The 18934-nt window shown below is 40.3% G+C and overlaps 1 pseudogene; it reads right to left on the reverse strand.

The window, feature by feature from the left end:
* The window catches only part of LOC107714430 (zinc finger protein 407-like), an 89774-nt pseudogene that overhangs the window by 47538 nt on the left and 23302 nt on the right, over positions 1–18934 (reverse strand).

Genomic DNA, 18934 nt, shown 5'->3' on the forward strand with positions numbered 1-18934 from the left:
CTGCTTCAACAATAACATCTTGAGGAACATGCTGTGCCATAGTGCCTAAGATTTAGTGCTAGGGCTGCACGATAAATCGCATGCGATATTTAACGCGCATCTTGTCAGGAAGCCGGTTCTGTAATCAGCGGTAAATCTCCATCACCTGCGGGCTTTCACATTGAGCAGCATTAACTACACAGAGCCGTTGTTCACTGACGAGCTGCGCAAAACCACGTTCATATTCGCGCGATTTTTTGCGCAGCTCGTCAGTGAACAACGGCTCTGTGTAGTTAATGCTGCTCAATGTGAAAGCACGCAGGTGATGGAGATTTACCGCTGATTACAGAACCGGCTTTCTGACAAGAGGCACGTTTAATATCGCATGCGATTTATCGTGCAGCCCTAATTTACACACTGATTAATGCAGGACATGAATGCATTTAGCCTGCAGTTACACATGCATAAATAATATTTTAATATTGTAAACATAAAACGTTGAATACTGATATTTGAAATATTTGAAACTTTAAATGTGAAATTAAAACCGCCAGCAGGTGGCAGCAAGTCACTGTTAATAAGTGAGTCATTGCGATTGAACCGAATCATTTGACGAATGATTCATTCAGGAACGAAACGCCCTCATGTTAGTCAGAGACGCAAAACAGCGCTGTGACTGTGCTTGGAATTATTTTTGTTGGCGAAATAGAGCAAAAAGAGGAAATGTAGTGTCTAAAACGTAAGTCTCTTAATATTAACTTCTTTTTTTATTGAACAGTTGTATAAAATCAATATCACATTTGTAATCATGCTGATTTTTGGAGGAAACGGCACTCTTCTTGTGATATTGATTAACTATATCAAGGATAGGCAACGTCGGAGTGCCGCTGTCCTGCAGAGTTTAGCTCTAACCCTAATCAAACACACCTGAACAAGCTAATCAAGGTCTTCAGGATTACTGAGGCTACAGACTAGTGAGTTTTTTTTTTAGGGTTGGAGCTAAACTCTGCAGGACATCGGCACTCCAGGACCGACGTTGCCTACCCCTGAACTATATGAAATGATGTAAAGGCCCCATATCTTGAATTTTGTGATGCATTATAATAGACTGAATCATGCCGTGAAAGAATGCACTCTAAATGCGCACGCGCACTAATCTAACCTGATAGACTTCACGTCATGTGTGCGTGCACTCTCTGTAGGTGTGTTTTGTTTGGATTTGATTTTGCAATATACTCGATAATGTCAAACCGCACATCGTAAAACAACAATTACGAAATGTGTAGATTCGGTGGCGAACGCTGTTACCTGCCAACTTTGTCCCACAGGCTTTACAGTGAATGCAGTGCTTAGAACCATTTTCATAGCGGAGCCACTTGAAGTCTTTCAACCACTCTCTCCGAAAACTGTACGCCTTCTATTCGGCTGGTGGATCAACATTCACCACATGATCGCTATCACCAGCACCATTATTTGTAACTTTAGGTGGTTCACAAAATAAATCTGTCAGTGTTTCTTTTTTTATTTTCTCTCTTCTTCAGCCCTTTACATTCCCCGCGGTAGTTAGCCTGTCACCTGACAGCGGAAAGCAGTGACTGGGTGATTGACAGCTAATATTAACCAATCTAAAATCTGCATTAAAGTTAAGAATGTAAAGATGAAGTTTAATTGGTTATGTAGCCTAACGTTTCATAGAACGGCAGACAGGTCACCGTATCAACACTCAGAAGGCACATACTCTGAACGTTTTTAGAGAAATTAAAACAGGTCGCACGACAACAATTATATGCACTCGCACAAATGCTCCCAAATATGTTTTGAGGTCGCACAGATTAAATTTCGGGAGCATATGCGACCAAAATGGTCGCAATTTCGAGCCTTGTGAGGGGTTTACTTGACTTTAAGAGAAAACGCCAATGAAATTTTGCTAGTGGATTTTGCATGCCTGAGCCACTTCCCGTGCATACGGGTATAAATAGGCGACATGTGCATCCACTCATCAGGTTTTAAGCTGAGGAGCCGAGAAAGTTTCCCTGGCAACCAGTGATGGTTCAAGGTTGAGAATGTCTCCGTTCCCTCCATCAGGGAACGAGTTTTACGCACGTAACCGAGACGTTCCCTATCTGTTGGTCACTACGAGTTATGTCGTGACTCGACATAGGGGGTCCATGGAAAGCACCACAACCTGAACCCCGTCACAACCCTGTGGGCATTGCAAATGTTAACAAGCAGCCCCGTGTCAGACAAATGCTACGCAGAGGTCGTAAACTTTCCAACGCTCCAGCGCAAATTCACTGACCTTGGCGCCAGGTACCAAAAAGGTGAGTATATCGCTGCTGGAGACAGCCATGCCGCAGTTCCTACCACAGAAAATCTTTTCTTAAGAGAAGGGATTTCGACCTTCGTGAAAGGTGCTTCACGCCTTTCCTGGTTTTTTTTTACAGCTTGGCAGTAACGATGGAGAAGCGTGCCTTCCAGAGAAGGGCGCTACGGAGGCCACATCCTACCCGTAGGGAGGTATCATGTGGAGACACTGATATGGACTGACCCAGGCCTGGGGCAGTACTACATATGGAATGGGACTCTGAGGCAGGTCCTACCTGAGAGTAGGGAAACACGACTGCCAGCAGAGACTGACAGAATGGTCTGTCAAAGGGAAGACACAGGTTCACCGAGAGGGAAACCTTACCGTGGAAGAATACATATATGGGATTGCCTGAAGGGAATCAAGCCATATGGACACCTAGCCCAGTACAGGGGCTGATTTATTACAGAGGTTAGGTGTGTAAATTACCAGGTCAGACATCTTGGAAAGAGAAAGCCAGGTCAAATTTACCATGTGTACCTTTTGAGATGTGGCATGCTAAAGAAGAATTGTTGAGTTGTCTTCCTCCTAGACAATACAAATAACCCCATGAGATGAGGTGAAAGCAAACAATGAAAGAGAGCAGAGACAGGAGGTGATGCAGCTAGTGGATTACAACCAGGATGTCCTCTGCACTGTTCAAGGGTTCACTTTGATGATCCAGCATGAAATTCACAACCCAGGTAAAACTGTGAAACAGCACTCCTACAGAATATCAGAGGCTCAGAAAAAGGCTATCAAAGAAGAGGTGAGCAAAATACTGGAGCATAGTTGAGTTCCAAAGCTCCTGGTCTAGCCCCATTGTAATAGTGTCCATTACCCAACTGAGTAAAGCCCACACTGGATCTCAATAAAGGGTATTGGCTGGTGCCTCTGTCCCAGAATCTAAAGAGAAGATGGCCTTTGCAACTCCAGAGGGGCTACATCATTACACTTACCTACCCATCGGCCTGCATGGGGCCCCGTCACCTTCCAGAGGTTGGTGGGCCAGGTACTAGCCTACAGCCTGGTAAAGTCTCTTAGGCTTGGTACAGAGGGTATAAGACCTACTTAGAGTTGACAGCAAATTTAAATGCAAATGAGAAAAAACAAGATTGGCTATGGTGAGACATCTGGATACACCATTGGGGGAGGCCTAGCTAAACCCCAGGAAGCTAAAGTTCAAGCTATTCAAGAGTGGCCTAGGCCCACCACAGAAGAGTAGTAAAATCTTTCCTCAGACAATTACTATTATATTTCCTTGCTAACTACTATAGAAAATGTGTGATTAATTTCTCTAGCCTGGTCACATTTTTTTTTACAGAGCTAACTACTGAGATATTCCACAATTGTGACATGGACCAAGAAAACAAAGGAAGCCTTCAACAATCTAAAGATAGCACTATGCTCACATCCCATGCCAAAACTTTTATTTTTATTTTTTTTACTTTTTGTTGGAGAACCTCAGTCAAACTGCCAAACAAAGTGAAATAACCTTTTTTTTGTTTGTATGCTTTATGTTAACCCATTAAAAACATTCACCTGAGAAAAACTGTTCTGCATTGTCTTCCTGTCAGTCATCACTCAGAGAGAAGATTCCCAACCCCACACAATAACACAATGCATTAAATTGCACAGGCAGCATGAATGTGCACTAATGGAAGACAATACCTTTTATTTTACAGGTAAACACCAAGTTGCACAACATACATCTTAAAGGTGTCAAATATTAATACAGTGCACCAAACAACACAAAGGTATGAGTCTAAAGTAATCTATGAATTTTCAAAAATTGAAGTCAAACTTCCTTGCACTGTTTAGGCCAGAGTTCCTCAATTAGTTTTCACCGAGGGCCAAATTTAGCCAACAATACTGAGCCAAGGGCCACTGACCATGTTATAACTAAAATGTTTGCTCTTAATATTATTGTTGTTGCTGCTGTTTTTGTTTTTATTTTGTTAAAAAAGTCACAAGATAAATATTCAGATTTTCCCCCCAGTTGTCTGTTTTATTCAAACAATTATGAACATTTTGTATTCAAATGCAGAAAACTAAAGAACTTTGCCTGTTCAATATTAAAAACAAATGAACAAACAAAAAACCTAGAACTCCATGTCTGCCAATCAAGTCAACTGTTCCTGCTCACCTGTATCTCTTCTCTGAAGTTCTCTCCACTTTCCCTAATTGCAAATTCAATTATTAGATCTGTCAGCATTAATATTTTTATACTGAGATTTTTTTGGGGGGATCAAACTGTAACACCGTGTCCCAACCAGACGTGACACGACGCAATAAAAGGTAGCCTACTTTCCATTTAGTTTTTGTCCTAACTACCCGCGATAAGCGACACACGGCAAGCGACAAGGGATTCTATTTTCGAAACAGTTTCTATTTTCTATGTCGCGCCACATCCAGTAGCCTATTAGACAGCATCACTGATTATAATGGGTTCTATTGTATTTTGTCGCATCGCGCTGCGCCGCTCGTGTCCGGTGTAGAATTTTCATGCCACCTTATTTGAAATTAGTGCGGGCCAAACAGGTTTCTCTCATGGGCCGGTTGTGGCCCACGGGCAGCCTTTTGAGGAACCCTGGTTTAGGATATTGCTTAACAAAATTTGCCCATAGCACCATATACCATCTAAGTTATCATTTTTCATTTTTTTGTAAATGTCTTCTTAACAATATAAATATGTTTCAGCACATAATTGGCTCAACTTCATAACTAAAAAGGCACACAATGTATAAACCCTGTGTAGGGACTGTGTCAGTCAGAACACAGTTTAGTTCATGAAGTCTCTTTTCTAACAAGCTGATGATCTGATCAGGTGTTACAGAGAGAAATACAAAACATGCAGAGTGGGGGGTGATCTGGACTGAAATTAAGAATGACTGAAGTAAAACATTCAGCTGACTAAGGATATGCCGGTATCAAATTTTCATGTTGCGATTAATTGCTAATGCTTTTATTACGGTATACGGTATTATCACGGTATTGAAATTAAGTTAAAAAAAGTGCTGTCATAATACAGTATAACAGGTTTAATAACATGTTTCTTATAACAAAAATAACTGAACATTTAAATGCAATAAAGCAATACAGAAAAATGTACAAAGTTAAAAGTTTTACACAGATTAAAGTGCAAAAGAACTATAAAGACCAATAGGTATCACTTTACAATAAGACCTCATTAGTTAACCTTAGTTAATGCATTAACATTCACAATGAGCAAAAGCTAATGTTAACTAATGAAGCCCTAATGTAAAGTGTGACCGAACAATATGATATATCGCATTACCGAATACCGGCACAAGTCTACAGCTGACATAATTTTAATAAAAAAAAAAGATGTTCTCTTGAACTCACCCACAGATGTGACACTTGTACTCTCTCATGCCTAGATGTCTCTTAACATGGTTGCGGGCATCACCGAGTTGAGCGGTAGCAAAGTTACAGATCTTGCACATGAACGGTTTAGATCCTTTAGAGAAAAAAACAATAAAAAGACATTGAATTTTCTTTATCATATTGACACGAGGGTGAGTAAATGATTTTCATTTCAGAATTTGTAAGTAAATTGTAAGTGAAATACAGTATCACTTTAAGAAAAGACCTGCAAACTTGTGAGGAGGGAATAATTAATACACATATCTACATCATCAATAAATAACATCAGTAAATAACTAAAAAATAATCAGGCACACATATTATTACTCTTATTTTAGATATACAGTAATTTGCAACAATAGGGGTTAGACACCAAAAGCACACTGAGACCTATTAAACTTACAATAAGGTGGCGTAACTTTTGTTCACATTATCTTTTTTAGTAGAATATTATTAGGGGTCCAAGCACTGAAGGAGCTGAAATCTTGTATCTTTTCTGTAATATATTATTATCATTATTATTATTATTCTGCCATAACACTGTTTGGGAGTTTTACTGATGTTTGAACATAAACTTCCTAAAAGTAAAAAACACTTCCGATACTAATGACCACAGAAAAATATGGCTTATATTTGTGACGTGCTAGCCTTGCATTACGATCACTGTAAATTGACTTGAACCTGGGCTGTAAAATTGTGTATTGTAAATTTTTCAGTCTTTCTGTGGCTCTAATAAGGAAAGCTATAATATAGATTGCACTTTCTCTTTCCGTTTGCTCTGTTTTTGTTTTAAACACCGAACTTCACTCATCTATGCCACATGGTTCATTCTTCAAGTAAACTTTTGTCCGTTTGGTAATGAAATAAACTGTTTTAGACCGCTGCTTGAACTGAACGTGACGCATCAGGTGTGAGATACCTATAAGTTCTCCTAGACGCAGCGTTGTGCTTTTGCCCAGTGTGTGACAAACATATTTTGTTATTTTGATTAGATAATCAAGTGTTATAAAATAGAAGCAAATAAAGTGTGTATTATACATACAATATACATATGTATTGTGGCGAGTATCCCGAGTCCAGATCAGCATCACCCTGGAAACGCCGCTGCCACACTGATCACAGAAGCACAACACCTGTGCGTGATGAGTGGCGCACCTGGAGCTCGTTCCCGCTGGCCATAAAAGCCAGGAGAAGAGACACCAGCGGAGAGGCACACCGGAGCTCCAGGCAACATTAATGCTTGTTTCTCCTTATTCACAGACTCGGACGGCACCCCAGGAGAGGGATCTGCACCACGGCACTTCACCCCACGAGCACCACGCTGAGACGGGCACCGAGCACCATTCATCCGAGGTCGGCCCGAGCCTGGATGGCCGGGTGTTTCCTGCATCAGGACGGACTTTCCCCTGGCCCCAGCCGGATGGTGAAGATAGAGGGGAAACCAGTGCAGGCCTTGTTGGATTCCGGCAGTTCAGTCACCCTAGTGCAACCAACCAAGGCCCGAACAGAAGTCCAAGTTGCCACTGACGTGTGCGCACGGCGACACCCGCTATGTGCCAGCCCGCACGGTTCGGATTTCAGCGGAGCCCGGGACCTGGGCCATCGAGGTGGGCATTGTGCGAGATCTCCCCGTACCGCTGCTCCTGGGGCGGGACTGGCCGGGGTTCCAGAAGCTCCTCCTCGGCCCCAGGACGCCAGGCCGTACCGCCCGGAACGGGCCACGGCGAACCCGTCGGGGACCGCCCAGCCCGAGACCAACGTTTCTGCCGGAGCTGTCCCATCTGCCAGCAGACGTCTCCTTGTCGTCCTTCCCCCAGCCCGCTCATTCCACTACCCGTCATCGAGGTGCCCTTCGAGCGGATCGGGATGGATCTGGTGGGACCGCTGCCGAAGTCTGCCCGGGGACATGAGCACATCCTAGGGAGGCGTGGGAGAATCAACCCGCCCCCCTACGGAGCCTCGTCGAGCACGTACGGGAAATGAGAGAAAGGATTGACCGAGTCATGCCCCTGGTTAAGGAACACCTGGTGACAGCCCAGCGCGCCCAGCAACGCCTGTACGACCGGCCCGCCCAGGCCCGGGAGTTTCAGCCGGGCGATCGGGTTGTGGTACTGGTCCCGACAGCGGCGTGTAAATTCCTAGCGACCTGGCAGGGACCCTACACGGTAGTGGAAAGAATGGGACCGGTGACGTACCAAGTGCGGCAACCCGGCCGCCGACGTACAGAGCAAATCTACCACGTTAACTTGCTCAAGAAGTGGGTTCCCCGGCCCGAGCAACTCGCCGCTAAATCACCCTCTGGGGCTCTTTCTATCAGTACCGAGTCTGTGTTCTCATTCACCCCGCGACAGTATGTAATTTCAATGCTATCTATGGCCTTTGTGTAGATATTTAAAGATGGCCATCTTTAAGGATGATTGTTGGAATGAAACGGTAACACTTTATAATGTCAATTTATAACACTAAGATTAATGAAAGCCGTATAAGTATTGTTCCTTTTCACAGTGTGTTAATTTCAACATTTACTATTACTAATAAATTTTTAAGTTTCTTCTGTTAACATTAGCTAATAAACTATGAACTAACTTTAATGATCAGTATAATAATTACTATTAATATTCTTATTAATTTACTAAAGTATGGTTCAGTAATGTTTTTTAAAAAATAGTAAAGCACTATTTTAGTTTTCATTCAGCATCTATTTTAAAAACTATCGGTTGATTAATCGGTATCGGCCAGTGTGGTCCAACCTAGCTATCGGTATTGGTAAAATCCAGTATTGGTCGACCTCTAGTTGAAACATTAAATACAGCAGTAGAAAACTACTCTTAGCGATGAAAACATGAGCTGCTCACGTGTGAACACAGTGCTGTGCTTCACTCTGAAACATATCACACAACAGTCTATATACTTATTTAATTAAAAAGCAGCCTTAGTGCAATTTGAAGATTGCACTAAGCCATATTGATGTTTAATTTTTTTTTATTATTTATTGTGCAGCTCTATTTATTTATTTAAATTTTACATTCAGTTAATTTATTAGCTTTTCATCAAACCCTTTGCAGTTCTCTTTACAATGCCCCAGGGGTACGCCCCGTCATGTTTTTAATTATAACATTTCTAGTATGATGTTTAAACCTTTAGTAAGGTTAGTAAAGCTACGTATTTGTTCTTATCTGATGTATAAAATCAGAGATTAAAAACGAAATGCTTTACAATGCTTTATGGTTCATTCTGGGGAAAAATTTTTCATTATGGTTCCAGAGTTCTGAGGTCTGCTTAAGGTTACTGGTTAGAACCAAATAAAAATGACTGCTTTTTTAATTAAAAAACAAAAAAACAAAACAGTAAATAATTTATGTATTTTGATATTTATTTTATTAGTCTGCAGCAAAAGTTTGGAGCTCTTAACAGACTAGAGCTAGACAGTTTTCAGCACTGAAAACGCCTTCCATTAATTGAAGCCCTAATTATAATTTTTTACCTGAGTTGCAGAAACAAAACTATATTTTAAATTAGAGACATCTTGTAATTTAGAAATAATCTTGTAATTAATAGTGGTGAATGGCTGTGTTATTTCTTCTACTTCTGAGTGCTGTTAATGCCCAGCCTGTCTAACAGTTTTTAATTATTGATTATTATAATTATTGATCTCCTCCACAGTGCTGTAAAAATACATTATGTGTATATACAGTGCCTTGCAAAAGTATTCTTACCCCTTCATTTTTTTCATGTTTTGTTTTGTTGCTGCCTTATGTAAAACTGCTTTAAATTACTTTTTTCCACATCAATCTACACTCCATACACCATAATGACAAAGCAAAAACAGAATTGTCACAACTTTAAATTTATTTAAAAAAAAAACTAAAATAAGTACATTGCATAAATATTCATGCAATTCAGTACTTGGTTGAAGAACCTTTACAGCCTCAAGTCTTTTTGGGTATGATGCGGCAAGCTTTGCACATCAGCATTTGGCAATTATCTTCCATTCTTCTCGTCACCTCTTCACCTCTCAAGCTTTGTCAGGTTGGATGGGGGCTGACAGATATTTTCAGGTTTCTCCAGAAATATTTGATTGCGTTCAAGCCCGGGCTGTGGTTGGGCCACTCAAGGACATTCACAGAGTTGTCTATAAGCCAACTCTTGCTGTGTGCTTAGGGTCACTGTCCTGTTGGAAGGTGAACCTTCTGCCCAGTCTGAGGTTCTAAATGCTCTGGACTGGGTTTTCATTAAGGCTATCTCAATATTTTGGTGCATTAAGCTTTTCTTCTACTCTGATGAGTACCTCAGTCCCTGCCGCTGAAAAACAGCCCCACAGCATGAGGCTGCTACCAGCAGACTTTACATTTGGGATGGTACTCTGCAGGTGATGAGCAGTGCCTGGTTTCCTTCAAACATGATGCTTGCAATTGAGGTTCATCAGACCAGAGAATCTTGTTTCTCACAGTCTGAGGGTCCTTTAGGTGTTTTTCGCAAATTTCAAGTGTGTTTTCATGTGTCTTAACTGAGGAGAGGATTGAGTCTTGCCACAACGCCACAAAGCCCAGATCGGTGGAGTGTTGGAATGATGTTTGTCCTTCTGTAGGTTTCTCCACATATGGTCATGAAGCATAACTAGAGTGACTATCAGGTTCTTGGTCACTACTCTAGCCAAAGCCCTTCTCCATTAATTGCTCAGTTTGGCCAGGAGGCCAGCTCTAGGAAGTGTCCTGGTTGTTTCAAACTACTTCCATTAAAGGTAACAAGAAACTACATGCTTCTGTGAACCTTCAATGCAGCAGAATTTTTTTCTGAACTCTTCCCCAGATGTGTGGCTTGAAGCAATCCTATTTCTGAGCTCTACGGGTAGTTTTTTTTTTTTTACCTCAGGGCTTGGTTTTTGCTCTGATATGCATTTTCAGCTGTTAGACCTTTTATTAAGGCATGTGTGCCTTTCCAAATCATACTCATTCAATTGAATTTGCCACAGGTTAACTTCACTCGAAGTATAGTAACATCTACATGCAATGTCAATGCTCCTGAGCTAAATTTCAGCCGTCCCGGATAAGGGTATGAATACTTATGCAATGGAATCATTTAAGTTTTTTATTTTTAATAAATTTGCAAATATGTTAAAAACCTGTTTTTCGCTTTGTCATTATGGTGTATGGAGTGTAGATTGATGTGAAAAAGTACTTTAAAGCAGTTTAACATAAGGCAGCAACATAACAAAATGTGAAAGAAAAAAAAAAACTTTTGCAAGACACTGTACATATCATCCATTCTGTGTTATCCTGTCTTTGGACCACACTATAAGTGTCCTGCAGAGGTTCATGTGACACTGATGCAAAACCACACTACATTAGGCTAAATGGAAAGCATATTTACATTGAATCCTTCACTATCTGCTATATAGTGCACTTTGTGTCATTAAAAAATATTAAATGCATGAACAAGTGACCAACTGCAAATTTCTTCTATAATCTTCTAAATGCACGTTTTCACACAGTGACAACAATGTGTACACAGGAGTGAATTCCATAAAGTATCACTCAGTGTATGTAAAGAATACAAGAATAACTCTATCCTCTTTATGTTGATGCTATTAAACAGTATGCTCTCTCTGGACAATAATGTTTGTGTTAGCATTAGACCACAGGGCTGATGGGAGCAACCTCAGATCAGCTCAGTACAGACTATGCTGATAAAATCAGTTCAGCTTGGTGAATTGTAAAATGCACTTTTCACTTGTAACTGTGTGTACAAATCAGGATTAATCACACAGAAGAGTAAAAATGCATTTATTCACATTTAGCTGCAAGTGTGTACATGGCCTAAGTGTTTACCAAGCAAATAATTACAAAAAGTAATTAAATTTAATATGCTGCTAGTAAATATTTTGACAGTTAAAGGTTGACAAACAGAACATTCTAAACTGTAATTCTAAAGAGGTTTTATGCAAATATGCAATGGTAAAGATAGGAAGACATACCTGTGTGTGTGCGAATGTGAGCCAGGAAAGCCATGGAGTTGCTGCTCTTGCATACTTTGCCGCAGTACTTGCACACATTGCCCTGGTTTTCCTGCCGCTCTCGGTTGATCTGCTCTGTGTCCTCCAGCACATATTTGTTCACTTCTCTCAGCAGTTCCTCATGTTTCTCTTTGATATGCACAAACAGTTCCTGCTCAGTTTGGCAGGGCTCACTGCATCGGACACATTTAAAGCTGGCACCTCCTTCTGGAAGATCTTCAGTGCTTTCATGCTCATTGCGCATATGTGCTGCACTGCTTAAGTGCTGCTGTAGGTTACTCTCTGTGTAGAAGGACTTTCCACACAGCAAGCAATGGAAATGTTTCTCCTTTGATGGATGCTTCATGGAGATATGAACATTTAGTCCACTTAAGCCATCTGCCAAAAAACCACAGTCCTCACAGCGGATACGTGGAATTGGTTTGGTAGTCTTTGTCTCAGGTCCAACCAGTGTTTTAGGCTTTTTGATGCTCTGCTGGTTTAATGCACCTATCGTTTGTTCTTCGTCATGTGATGACTGCTTGTGCTCTGCTAATGTTTTTAAGGGATAGATGCATGCATCAAACTGTATCGCTCTAAGGTGTTTCTCACTAGAGGGACTGTCATCTCCCATATCAGTAATTTCATCTTCAAACAAATTTTCCTCATTCATATCCTCCAGCATTGCATCTTTCACCATCGTCATTGACTGGACCATGTCAGACACATTTGATTCAGCTGGATTAGTTGAGGATTCTTCATTGGCTTCAGAAGTACTCTTTTCAGCAGATTGTATTGCTCCATCTTCCTTTGCACAATTCTCTTCACCGATCTTTGTTGAATTATCTTCATCTTTAGTTGTGGTGCTTGATGATGTCAAAATAGAACTGTCATGGAACAATTCTGATCCTGTTATTGTCTCTGGGTCTTCAACGGTGGACTTTATGGTCACAGTTGCCCGAACATTTTTAAAGCTTTGGTTCTGTTTTTTCAGGTAACACTCACTTTTCTGCTTGTGTTTTTCTGTTGCCATGTGTCTAAACATCTCCCTACGGGTTACGGTGTAGTAGCTGCATGCTAAACAAACAAACTCAAAGTCTTTTGTGTGTTTGCGTCGCACATGGAGAGCTAGAGACGGAGTTGAGTGGGCAACAAAGTCACACTGAGTGCAGATATTACTCAGGTCATACTTGCTTTTCTTACATGGTACACTTGAGTTATTTGTGTCCCCTTCATCAATAGGTGTCTCAATCATTGATACTTTGTCACCCATTTCTGCCTCATTTATCTTTGCTTGACTTGGCTGCTCAGCATCTAGCAGAACTACCCCACTGCCTTCACTTCCGGCTGCTTGCATTCTAATGATGTGTTTCTTAGTTTCACAGTGGCGGTCCATGTCACCCTTGGTTACACAGTAATAGTTGCACAGCTTACAAACAAAGCTGTACAACCGACTGTGCCTGCGTCGTATATGGACACTGAGGTTGGTGGCATTGGAAGCAACAAGCCCACAATGACTACAAACAGTCACATTAGATGTCTTCGGTCTGCCTCGCTTTCGTTTGTGAAGAGAACTTTTCCTTACCGCTTCGGCTGGCTCTGGTAGGACATTTTCTGTTTCCTGAACCTCCCCAGCTTCTTTAGAGCACTGCTCACTAGTGTCACTCTCATTCATGTCTTTGTCCTCCCTTTGATCTGAAAGAATCACAAGGATTTTTTCAACACAGTCTTTAAATAAAGGGCTAATGTTTTTCTCTTTGGCCACCTGTTGGTGGAGTTCTTCTGACAGATGAACCTCCATGGCCTCTTTGGTGGTAGTGTAGTAATGGCAGGCACTGCAGTGGAAACGGTGCTCCACTGGATGGTGCATTTTAATGTGCTGTGCTAACATTACAGAGTTGTTGGCTGTGAAGGTGCACCTGTCACATTGATGTTGAGCCTTGTCTTCACTCGGATGTATCAATGGTGGGAAAACTAATTCTTGAGGTACCATCTCTGTCTTTAATGAATCCTGATTCTCCAACATCTTTCGATTGTGCATATTGCTCATGCACTGCTTCTCATGATCACACTTTGTAACACAAGAATAGCTACAGACATTGTAGATATTTTGTTTTTTATTATCTTGCCTCTTTATATGCGTGTCTGGACTGTGTCCATCTATGACTTTATGTACACAACAGGAAAATGCATGTAGAGTATTAGGCTTTGAATGCCTTTGACTTTTATGATTCTCGGCATGTCCAATAATGCCATCATTTTTATTGCTTTTCACTTTACTTTCCAAATGAAATCTGCAGCCTGCTTGCATATCATGACCATCTTTACAGGTCTCATTTGTGACTTCACCATCCTGACATCCACATGAAGTGGGGTCAACTATTTCCAGCAACATCTGAGTGGGACTGGTTCTTCCATCCTCAGAAGTATCAACAACCTTCTCCGATATTACAACCTCATCTACAAGGAGCTGATGTGTATGTTCACTCTCTGTTTGAACCATGTAGGTATCTGATTGTTTGTCTTCCTCTGACAGAGACACTGAAGTACTGTCCAGTTGCAACTCTGAAAGATGTGTTCGGTTTTCACTTTCTTGTAATTGTGGTTTGTTTTGCAATGGAATTAACCCCGGTACAATAACTGTGTCAGAGACTGTGTCATTTTGTAAGCCTCCTTTATGAGAGTGTTTCCTTGTTGAGTGAATTTTCAGTGCAGTTTGAGTTTTTGCAACAAAATTGCAAAATGAACAAACCAAAGCATCAGTTGTTTCTGGAGAGCCATGTTTATTAGACTGTATGGTTCTGGACAGGTCCTCCACCGTAGCTGTCCCAGCATGTTCACTTACTTCTACAATATTTATACATCCTGAATTGTCAGATGCTTTAACACTTTTAGGTGCAGATGAAACATCTTCTGTGCCAGTATCACTGGCCTTTTTCTTAGGTTGACCCTGGTCCATTGAAATCTCCTTTCCAGATCTTAATTTCCGTTTTGGATTGTCCATGTTGCTGCTGGTTCACAAGGAATATTAACTAAACTTCATTTAAAGGATCAATAGAAGACTTTTCTGTGAAAAGAACGCTGTGAAAATAAATGATAATGATAAATTATATTTACATAGTGTACAAGTTCAAATATATGGGGGAAAGGTATGGATACAACAATACCAATTGTTACAGACCAATCTCAATCTTAGACACCTAGGGTGCCATGAAAAACCTTTAAAGAAATAAGTTAAGAAATTTCTTAAGCCAATTTTTTAATGATGTTCCTTAATGCTATTTTAGAAAAAAGTTCTACAGTATTTTTTTTTATTAGAACAACTTTTTTTCTTAAGAAAATGACAGGCTTTAGTGTTCAGTGGTTCTTGAATCTGATTCTGTACTTCTTGTTGAAGACTCGATAATCAAAAAATTAACTTTTTGTCTTTTTGCGCTGCCTTCAGATTACTGTAATCATAATAAGTGTGCACACTATTTTCACCATTACTGGCTTGACACACTGTCACGTTTTTAATGTGCCATGTATTTTAAAGGAACACTCCACTATTTTTGAAAATAGACTAATTTTCCAACTCCCCTAGAGTTAAACAGTTGAGTTTTACCGTTTTCGAATCCATTCAGCTGATCTCCGGGTCTGGCGGTAGCACTTTTAGTTGTAGCTTTGCATAGATCATTGAATCTGATTAGACCGTTAGCATCTTGCTCAAACAATGATCTATGCTAAGCTACAGCTAAAAGTGCTACCGCCAGACCCGGAGATCAGCTGAATGGATTCGAAAACGGTAAAACTCAACTGTTTAACTCTAGGGGAGTTGGAAAATTAGTCTATTTTCAAAAATAGTGGAGTGTTCCTTTAAGTTATTATCTTCTAAAGAGCCTGTCTCAAAATGGGGTAGTCCGTTAGATTCATTTGCACTCTGTTGTTGAATTCATTAGTCTTTTTACATTCTATCTAGAGCAGTGGTTCGCAACCAGGAGGCCAGGGCCCACTAGGGGGCCTCAAGATGTCTAATAACTTACAATAAATAAAAAAAACAAGCTTTAAATTAGGCTTATGCGCAACAAACCTCCGCCGCTTCTGGTTTGGGTCTTGTTCTGGAGTTTATGCTGGATTTAGTATGTTACTCATATTGTTTCACATTTGACACTTTTTCAGTTGTTATATGTATACTGAATATTGGAGTCTGGATGCTTTTATTGTGATTATACTGTCTGGGTTTACACTAGTTTATTAAATAGACAAACTATCTTTACTTGGGCATTCGGAAAGAAAGTTTGCATTGCTCCAAATGTAATGTGATTGTTATATTGGTCGGGTGTTAAACTTGCTACAGACACATCCCAAGGTGAAGGCATTCTATAGCATTGACAGTGGATATTTACTGTTATGTGAAGCTGAACTCCCATATGAAATAATTGAAAATACTCGCTCCACGCTAGTGGACACACACCGTTACGGTGAAAGTTACAAATACTGTCACTTGCTCGCCTCATCTGCAGGATGGTAGCTCTCCAGGAGCAGGGTTACAGACCTCTGCTGGCAGTCATATGTAGGACACAACAGGACTAAAGGCGCACCGGGGTAAAGGCACATTTGACTTTATTCTCTTTCAAACCATTAGATGGTAAAAAATTCACCTCAGCATTTTTTCTCAACAACCATGTTTGAATATGCATGTGGAAATTTGGCAGATACTTGACACGATTGCAGACAGCAATGCAAAGTTGATTCTGCACTAATTTGATCTACTATTTAATTTTTTTTTCAAATGTTGTAGATTTATGTAGCACATAAGAATCAATATAATTATTGAGATATTTTGTATATATAATTAATTATATAATTAATATATATTTTGAGACAAAGGTCTTGTTAAGGTTTTTCAGCTTTCGCCAAAAGTGGGCGTGCTAGTGCGTGCCAGAGCCAGTCGCGTTTCTACTGTCACTTCCAGGGCTTGTTCGTGCCTCATTGGGGCTTCCTCGGGGCCAACAGCCAGGGTTTTTTGGCCCACTGAAAATCTTGGGCCAAAGCGGGCCAACTCGGGCTTGAGGAGTAGCTATGAACAAAGGCGGAGTTTCTCCGCGTCTGGAGAGCATCAGCGCCGTGGATAATTTCATATAATTAACAGTTATAAACACCCGCATTAAAGACTTTTAAAATAATTTTAGCTCAAAACTCACTTTCCGACAGCAGGGAGTGTTTGAAATAACTTCTGTTTGAGATCCGATGTGAATTATGATCATACAAGGCAGAAATATTTATAAGCGATGCAAAAGACTATCCATGCTAACCATTACCATGGTAAACATGGTAAATGCGACTGCTTGAAGAAATCAGACAAATCATATAGGCTATCACAATCCTGTGTTCATTTAGTAACATTTTATCTGTCGGTAAATCACGTCTCTTTATACCTGACTGTCTGATGTTCATATTTAGCTCCAAGTACGTCATAAAATATAGCCTATCGTAGTTTTTGTTCAGGAGCTCCTTCGGGTCATATTTGAGGAAAAAATGATAGAAATGATCATTCTTTCTAAATGTGATGTATACTGTGACTACGAATAAACAGAAACAGATGCGACTGAATAAGTGTGTCCTCTTTCTTTTGTGAAATAACTAGAGCCCGACCGATATATCGTTTTGCCTATATTATCGGCCGATATGAGCCTGTCGCCGATATATCGGTATTGGCGAATAACTGAGATTATTAACAAAAACCACGTTTGAATAAAGTACAGTGTACTTTTGTGCAGTCAGCAATAGAACAATTGCTTTTATCTGGGGCAGTTGTGTCAGACATTTTCTACTGATTTTCAGAATCGTGGCCTGCCTTTTCACCAGGGATTACTTTGAATTCATTCTTTATATTAGTGCTTTGGGATTCCCCAGTGCCTTTGGTTTTGGTTTTGGTTTGAAGCTTGAGCCAGTGGGTCATGTTGTAATATCTTGTTGAATCAGTTTAGACAAGTCAATTTGTTTACCTTCAGAATGTTGCTAGTTTAATACATAAACAAACATAATAATAATTTTTTTTCAGACTGACAAATTTATCTCCTCCAAAATAATTAGAATTGGAATTGCTTTATTTCTTTTCGTTTTCATTCTCATAGAAGCAGTTTAGATTGAGATTGAAGCTTTTGAATTGTTTGAATTTGTCCATTTGATTAGATAATAGCCGTGTTTCCTCTGTCGGGACAAAAGCGGGTGTGCTAGTGCATGCCAGGGTTAGTTGTGTTTCCACTGTCACATCCGGGGCTTGATCATGCCTCGTAGGGGCTTCCTCGGGGTCAACGACCAGGGTTTTTTGGCCTGCCGAATACCTTGGGCCAAAGAGGGCCAGCTTGGGCTTGAGGAGTGGTTATGAACAAAGGCGGAGTTTCTCCGGGTCTGGAGAGCATCAGCGGCACGGATCGTTTCATATAGTTACCAGCTAACATCAGCATTAAAGACTTTTAAAATAATTTTAGCTCAAAACTCACTTTGAGATAGCAGCGAGAGTTTGAAATAACTTCTGTTTGAGATCCGATGTGGATTATGGTCACCATACAAGGCAGAAATATTTATATGCGATGCAAAAGACTATGCACGCTAACCATTACCATAGTAAACATGGTAAATACAACCGTTTGAAGAAAACAGAAAAATCATAGGCTATCACAATCATGAATTTATTTGGGTACATATTTTATTTGTCAGTAAGTCTCCTCTCTTTATACCTGATTGTCTGATGTTCATATTTAGCGCTTTCGTGTATGTCATAAAATACATCATAATATATCATAGTTTTTGTTCAGGAGTTCCCTCTGTTTCTCTGACTGAAAATATAACGGTGTATTGGGACTGGAGAGAATGCTAAAACTAGGTTGTATTTTTGATGGAAAAATTATAGAAATGATTCTTCAATGTGATGTAGACCTAAAAATACTGTCTGTGACTACAAATAAACAGAAACAGGCACGACTGAATAAGTGTGTCCTCTTTCTTTTGTGAAAAAACTAGAGCCCGACCGATATATCGTTTTGCCGATATTATCGGCCGATATGAGCCTGTCGCTGATATATCGGTATTGGCGAATATGCCGCCGATATGAACATTGTTTTACAGAACATATAACGCAGATAAAATGCTTGAAATGGTGTAATTACGTAGTTTGTCCAGCGCTCCATTGTTTGCTACTGGCGACCTGGATGAAACACTTTAAAGCTTAAGTCTATGGAAAACCATTG

The sequence above is a fragment of the Sinocyclocheilus rhinocerous genome, unplaced genomic scaffold (genome assembly GCF_001515625.1).
Source record: "Sinocyclocheilus rhinocerous isolate Xijiao unplaced genomic scaffold, SAMN03320098_v1.1 scaffold839, whole genome shotgun sequence".
Taxonomy (NCBI): Eukaryota; Metazoa; Chordata; class Actinopteri; order Cypriniformes; family Cyprinidae; genus Sinocyclocheilus; species Sinocyclocheilus rhinocerous.